Source organism: Misgurnus anguillicaudatus, chromosome 22 (assembly GCF_027580225.2).
Source record: "Misgurnus anguillicaudatus chromosome 22, ASM2758022v2, whole genome shotgun sequence".
Lineage (NCBI taxonomy): Eukaryota > Metazoa > Chordata > Actinopteri > Cypriniformes > Cobitidae > Misgurnus > Misgurnus anguillicaudatus.
This window is the reverse complement of record NC_073358.2, coordinates 40,038,178-40,046,556: the sequence shown is the minus strand read 5'-3', so window position 1 is coordinate 40,046,556 and position 8,379 is coordinate 40,038,178.

Here is an 8,379-nt window from a genome sequence, read left to right as displayed (position 1 = left end):
TTTTTTAAAGTTGTATAGCCTATTATATATCATGTATAACCTTTAGCTTAAATATATCCAAATACTTTTGATTGTTCGGTGTTTTAAATGTTCATAAATGTTTGACTAAAGCAGTCGTTGTCAAAGTGGGGGTTGCCAGATTGTGGCCACAATTTTATGACATTTTATAAAATAAAAGGGGTGGTTCAATGATATTTCATGCATTCTGACTTATTAAGAGTTGTTTCCTCATGCTAAACATATAGGCAAAGTAGGAGTTGGGCTTGTTACAGAGTATTTCTGTGTCGAATGCACTTCGCCAGGGGTCGTACAAGTTTCAGAATGTTTTTTTCGGTTACGGGTCCAGCTGATGTTTCAGGGGTTTCTATACGTTTCACTTCTTTTTATGGGCACTTCCCTGGAAAACCCCACCCACCTGTCAATCAGCGGGAGACGCTAGAACTTACAAACATCTTATCACGCGACAGCTTCGTTTAATTTCAAAACTCAACAATGGCATGAATGAAGAAGTGTGTTTTTGCGTGTAAGGAGAAGAAAGCCAGCCTTCTGAAAACAATGGATATAGTTTATTAACCAGGGTAGCAGCGGAGTTTTGTGTGTGTGTTTGATGTGCTGAATTTCATTGAAAAGTCCCAACCGGGTCATGGGTTGCATGCGGTAAGACTTCTGTCTTATGTTGGAAATAGGCATGTGCATATTATATAAATGACACGAACATGTAGTGAATCATAAGTTAAACAGTGTAAAGTGTTGCATGACTCGTACTCGCTGCACCCGCCGTTCGTAACTCCTCCTTCTTAATTTTTTCGTACGTTATCTGTAAAGCTAATCTTTCTTTTATAAATCTGTTTAAACTAAAGACTCTTTGGAAATATAAAGGATATAATACTACTCTATAGGTACTCCAGATTAACATCAGAAATGCAGAAACAGCTTGTGTTAAGTCAGCTTTAATTTATTATTAATTGTGTAATGAAACCTCAGCAAAATAAGGCTACGTAACTAACCAACAGCACTACATTGTATAATTTAAAGGAATATTCCACTTAAATTTTATTTTGAGGAAAACATTTCAGGATTTTTCTCCATATAGTGGACCTCAACATATTTCAGTTTCAATGCAGTTATAAATAGCAGTTTCACTGCAGCTTCAAAGGGCTCTAAAAGATCCCCAACGAGGTATAAAGGTGTAATCTAGCGAAACGATCATCATTTTTGCCTATTTAAAAAAAAAAAATTTTAAACCCCAACTTCTCGTCTTGCACTAGCCTTGTAATGCACCAGCGTGACCTTATGTTTTACGTAATCACATTGAAAGTTCGCGCATGATGTTTGCAAAACTACCGCTTAAGGGGGCGTGCACACCAAAGCTTTTACGTCTGCGCCGGCGCATGTTTTCAATTGTTTCCAATGGAAGCGCGACATTTTTCCGTGCTCAGCGTTGAACTCCGAGAGTTGAAAAGCCTTGCTCGTCAATAGTCCCTTTCACACATACAGTCTTTACTGGTAATTTACTGGTAAATTGCAGTTAACAGATCATGTGTGAACAGAACCTTTCCGGTAAATCAGTGCTCCCAATTTACCAGTAAGTTGTAAGATTACCAGTAATTTACCGGTAAGCGCTATGTGTGAACGAAAATTATAGGATTACCGGCATTTAGAACGGATGACGTCAGACCGTGCTGACAGCTTCGGGCCAATCATAGCGTTTTAATAGAGATGACGCGTTTACCCCCACACTGTTTACGGACGTTTCCACACACATGCTGCTTGAAAGTTGAGCACACCTGAAGTTTACGTCCACATTTCTTCACCAAAGTTGTTTAAAACAGCTTACCGCCGAATTGCCGACGTCCTTAGCACGCCCTCTGTGAAGCCTAACGTGCAAACAGTAGTGTTGTTAAAAACGCATTTTCGGTTTGACGTCGTCTCATTCAATGTTGTTTGGTCATGAGCAACTTCGCGACTGTTTACCACAGACGTGAAAACAGCAAAATACGGACCGTGGATATGAACGACGTGGATTGTTAACAAATACAACACTGAGCTCGCCGCGTGCTACAGGTACTTCCGCTTTCTTAACGAATTTACCGGTATTTTGATACTGATGTGTGAATGATGTCTTACTGGTAAAATAACGGAACGCCACTGCGTGTGTGAACAGCACATTTTTGTATTTACTGGTACATTCATTCTGGTAAATTCATTGTAATTTACCAGAATTACTAATGTCAGTTCTCACGCGGCCATCCAATCAAAGTGGAGGAGGGGCGGGACAAGCATCACTGCAACCAACCGTCTCACAGCTGACGTATCAGAGCTACCAAAGCGCTTAGCTAAAGAAAGCTGGCACTCAGCGTTGTCCAGGTGTTTTCAGCCGCGTTTAAAAGTTTTTGTGTGCACAACCCCTTAGTGTTAACCAGTGTGATGAAAGAAGATTGTGGAGTGATATTAATTAATGCCTCAGTTTATTGTTTAAAATGGTCCGTGTGACCTTTCAATGTGATTACATTAGTAAATTATCTGAATTTTTTTCAAAAGAAAGTTGAGTATTTCTGTAATGTTTTGTTGTAAATTGTTTTATCTCATAATTTTCTTTTGGGGGGGGGCACAAAGGGATGCACCGTACACAAGGGGAAAACAACTAAAGAACAGCTGTGGTTTCTCTAGACTGAAGGCCACTGTTATCAGCTGAAGGCTAAAGTGATTTCTATTGGCCTTCAAAAAGCTTCTAGGACCTACAAACACACATTTCGTCTCACAGCTTTTATGCTGGAGATGGAGCAGTACCTAACCCTTTGATTGAACAGTTTCCTTTAGAGCAGCTTTCCCAATCCTGGTCCTCCCAGAATGTTTTAGATGTCTTCTTATTTAACAGACCTGATTTATCTCATCAGCTTGTTAGTGAGAAATGGGCTACGTCCGAACGCTCCAAAATGTTGCCTTCGGAGCCAGCATTCCAAGACGTTAGGCATGTCCGAATCCAATGTTAGGTTTACTTCCTGTCTCCTGAGATACCTCCATTGTCTTTTCTCACAATTCTATGCGTGGCCGTGCACAGAGAATGTGATTGGTCAAGCCTGGTCAAGTTCGAAAAAATAAAACGACAGACAAGTATGTAGCTGGTGCACAAATTTAGTGTAAATAAAGTTAGGTTTCACTTTTTACACATTTAAATTGCATTTCTAGCGAGAAATTAGTATTGTAGTTTTCAAATATGTATTAGTTATCACAAAGGCACTCTCTGTTTATATTTCAAACAAGCTGCCTATGAAGCCTGTACAAAAGCATTTCTGTGAGCTGCCTCCAAAGTCATTGGCTCATGAGGCAGCCATGTTAACTATTCTGGAAGGAGGCTGATGAGTTGAGACATCTAAAACAAGGACCAAGACTGGGAATTGTGTTTGTTGCCAAGGTGTGCATGCCAAAAAATACAGATATGCAGTACATGTTCTTTTGAAGTTTCTTATTTCTCTCACAGCTATTCGAGGTTCTTGCTTTTGAAAAGTATGAATTATTATAGAAAAGCTAAAAAAAGGAAACGATGTAATTATACCCACGAGAAGCTTATAAGTGCTGCATTTCACATGAACATTTCAAAGATTTGTTTCCTACTGAGAGCAGATTGACATGAGCTTGTTTGGTTTCCATAGCAGCACTTGTAACATCAATTGTAATTACATTTTGAAAAAAAAATCTACAAAACTACATTTCAATCATTTTTGTAATGTGCTGTTCAAAGCAAGGCTTTGAACCGGTTCATGGAACTAAAACGAAAACCAGAAACTTTTGATGTTTTGCAAGGAGCAGAAATGAAACCAGAAACTTTCAAAAAAGATATGTTTAGGAACAGAATCGTTTATTTCAAATAATGGTAACGGTTAATAACGTTATTTTTTCGTTCTTTGACAAGATTTCTGTGTAATACTCGATGAAGTTCACTTCCGGTCGTTGTTGACTCATCGGACTCACCGGTACAACTCCAATCAAACGTGATTATCCCTGTGCCCTTTAAAGATCAGAACTCTTGATGTATAAACTTGATAGAGAGTTGCGCCACTGTGTCTCATACTGGCGAATAAAGCACTGAAAAATAACGTAATTTTCACTTTATGTGGAGTGACTTTATCCTGCATCTTCTTCTTGAAGGGCTTTTTTAAAATCCGTTCTCCATCTGTGTGTGTGCGCGTGTTTAAAGGTGCAGTGTGTAAATTTGAGCGGCATCTAGTGGTGAGGTTGCGAATTGCAACCAACGGCTTAGTCCACTGCTTACCTCTCGCTTTTGAAACACATAGAGAAGCTATGGTAGCTGAACAAACATGTCATCGTCAGAGACAACTTAGTAAAAAAATGTGTCCATTTAAGAGCTTCTGTAGAAAAATGGCGGCACAAAATGGCGACTTCCATGTAAAGGGACCCTCAGTGTATGTAGATAAAAAGGTCTCGTTCTAAGGTAATAAACACATAAGGGTTCATTATGAAAGGTTTTTTAACACCCCTGATAATATAGTTTTGTATATTATTTTGCATTTCTGTCAAGAAATCCTTATAAAAATTACACACTGCACCTTTAAGTGCACTCAACAAATGCAGAGACTCCCTCGTGTCTGAAACACAGGCCAGATGTCCATCCAACTCTTTGCTGGCTTCATGTGTTGTTGGTTTCAAAGAAGCGAAAAAATGGTCATCATCAGATGAACTGTTGGCCAATTCCTTAGAATGGTCCAAAGGCTCCAGAATAAATAACATTTAAAACTGGCTATCAGCGCAATTCAATTAGTTTGGTAAGAGAAAGGGAAAATAGAATGAAGCGATCTCTTAAAAAGAAGTACTTTTAACTAAAAAAATGAAATTGTATGGAGTAAAAAGTACTTTTTTTCTTAAAAAATGTAATTAAGTAAAAGTATTGATTTTTAATTGTACTCAAGTAAAACCACCCCAAAATAGCCTAATACTTAAAGGAACAGTATGTAGGATTGTGGCCAAAACTGGTATTGCAATCACAAAAGTTGTGGCTAAAACTGGTACTGCAAACACAAAACTGGTTGCCAATACACAAAATGACAACATAAACATCAGTTGAGGGCTGCAACTTCACTTTTTGAATGACAATATCCTGGCCAGACCATTGTTTTCAGTAATATAAGTATTTGAAATGAAAATGATTTCTTAATGTCTAGTGATATATCAGGGCCATTTTATGATTAATTGATATACATTTCTCACATACTGCTCCTTTAAGTACAGTAATCAAGTAAAATTACTCAAGTACTTTACACCTCTGCCCTAAATTTACACAAGCTCCAGATGAGGCTGTTCTCCAAAAATGACATCCTTATTGGTTGTTTGTGCAAGTAGCTTATATCTGTCAGATATTATTACTCAGTAAGTTTCACTTGCTGCCAGTAGCAGCGCTAATTTATTAAACGCATCTGTGTGTGATATTTTGAGGAATAGAAAAACAACCTAAACAGTTGTGTGCGTTGGAGGATAGGTTGCTAATGTAGAAATGTTTGTCATAAATTGCAGCCCAGGAAATATTTTTGAAGAAATATGATCAAGAAGTGACCTGTGGTATGAATGTTACATGTGAATTAAGCAAGCATTCGAGAGGCTGTGCTCTATTGTGGAATAAGTCAGTGCTAAAGGGTGTTGTTAGGCACAACACGAAGCCTTGAGTCATGACTGAAGGCTGAAGCGGGTCCTGCGCATGACAAAATGTTCCTTGAACATAAAAGAGTGCTTGAATCTATTGTATTCAAGAAGTTTCCTGGAAAAAAATCTGTATTATTCCCTGACTTTTTAAGCACACGTGCTAAACTGTTCGCTTTAAATGCTTATATATTCTGAATGCAAATATTGATTCATACCAAAATGCTTTTTTGCATAGTTGTGTTTGACAAATGAAAACGTCTCGGGTTACGTATGTAACTGTTGTTCCCTGAGAAGGGAACGAGGCGCTGCGTCTCCCTTGGCATACTTCCTGCGTCCCATAACGCCGTCTTTGGCAATATTTTAGATAGCAATATACTTCCTGGCTCCTGCATCACGCTGTCTTTGTTGTTAAGCCCCACCATTGGTTGAATTTGATATACACATTCAGACAATCTTACCCCTGGAGTAAGTTTCACCAGAGTGACGCAGCACGAGTTCCCTCGAAAGGGAACTGTAACAATGTATCTTAAAATGTAATACGATGTAATCTTGCTCTCGCTTGAAATCTGTCCCCACATTAAAGGTACATTCACATTATAAGCGACTTTGTTGCTGTGTGTCGCTCGTTTCTTTCGAGGTGTTTCTATATCTGGTTGTCATAAACAAATGAGTAACGTCCACTGCAGTAACTGACAAGAGACGGATGACGTGAACTTCCCTGCTTCGTTCTCATTGGTAGTCGCTCCCGAATGTCGCTCATAATTTGCATAAAGTTAAACATTTCTCAAATTTTTGCACGATTGGACACGCCCATCCAGCGTCAACGGTCACTGTCGCTCCTGTTGCTGGATGCCGCCGAGCTTCCATTGAAATCAATGAGATTGCGTCACTCTGCTACTGCTAGTCGCTTATAATGTGAATGTACTTTTAGTCTTTGAATTTAAGGGTATTGGACCTGGAAAGTTCTTGTTAGGTCCTTGAATTTGAAGTTAAAAGGTGTTGGAACCATGAATACAGCACTAGTCCATAAAGTACCATATTGCTTCACTAAAAAACAATGTGATTGGATGGCTGTGTGAAAAGTGACATTGACAAGCTGAGCGTTTCACACAAAGTTGAATTTTTTTTAAACTCTGGGCGCTCAGTGTTAAACACAGAAAAACAGAGCATGAAAAAACACGGAAAACATGTTTTTTTTAAACATGCCGCTTCCACAAAAAAAATACATACATCGGTGTAAAGGCCTTGGTGTACACATCCCCTTAGAATGGGTCGGCCCAACTGTGGAAAAGCTCTAATGTATTTATTTACCCAACTAAAGGATGCGGTGCAGTGATACACATAATCCTTGCATCAGCCATAGCTGTGTTGTAAAGAAAACTCAGCTATTGACCAACCAGAATAAAGAACCGGAACTAACCTTTTTGTAATGAGAGATAACACTTGCAGGAGCATCTCATCTGTTGAGTGTGTGATAAATTTAAGCAATTATTTTCAGGCCACGAACTGACATATATCTTCAAAGACTTCATGAGTTGTCCATGACCTTTAAAAACAAGGCCTTTTACCAAGCCCGACTTCAGCATAACTTTAAATGTGAAATGAAGTAAATGCTGTTTTCTGTTCTTAATAAAAGAAAACCTTTGGATTGACCAAATATTTATCTGAGTTTTCAATTACCAGTGAATTTCTGAGCCACTAGTACTGAATTAGCTCACTACTGTTTTGACTAAAACGTTGTAGTAGTTTTCTAGGGAAAAATAAGCATTTCATGTGTTTACAGACCCCTGGGTGATTGGTGTCATAACCATTATGTGCTCCTGAAACCCTAAAACATACAAACAATGGTGAAATTTTGTAAAGTAGCACCAAAGTTGACATATTTTATTATAGATGTTTGATCTAATGAAGGTGAATAGCAATTTTCTTTTCAATTATGCACTAATGTTATAACAATTCCGCTAACTTCTTTAACTCTGCGGACCATGTACAGGGTCCAAAATAACTTAATATAAAATATTCCTGCAATTTATAATGGTCTGTCATGGACCCAGTACCCCATATTAGATACAGTTTGAAAGCTTAGAATCTCTACTTTCTGCAGATATGCATCACTTTGACATATATTTTACCATAAAAAAGTTATTTACACTTAATTAGCCCCCCAAAATGTTGTACATTATTTAATATTCACATATTTCGTATTTTTCAAATATGACAAACATGGGCAAGTTTTATATCAAATGAAAGCTCTCACTCTCAGGAATAGGGTTACATCATTATTTTTGTTCTGTTGTCATCACATATCCAACAATCGTTGAATGAATAATGAGGTAAAAATGGTCTTTTGAAAACTTGCCCCAGATAGCACAGATAGCCTCAAATGTCACTTCATCTTTTACTTTAGGTTCTCCTATACAAGATTAACCCATTTACAACATTTGGTTGTGTGTATGAATAATCTCTTGCTATTTATTGTAAGTGCAAAACACAACAAAGTACTTTTATAATATTCAAACAAAAAAAGTATTTCCCACCCTTCCATTGAATTAGAATAACTCTGGCATACACCAAACGAAAGAGACCATTCTTTTTTGAGTGATTACTGCCATTTGCTGGTATCAACCAGAACTGTCTGCATTCTGCTAGAGCACAGGGGGCCTGAGATATTCATATTCAAACACATTGTTAAGAACACAATAATAATATTTGTTACAAACAGCA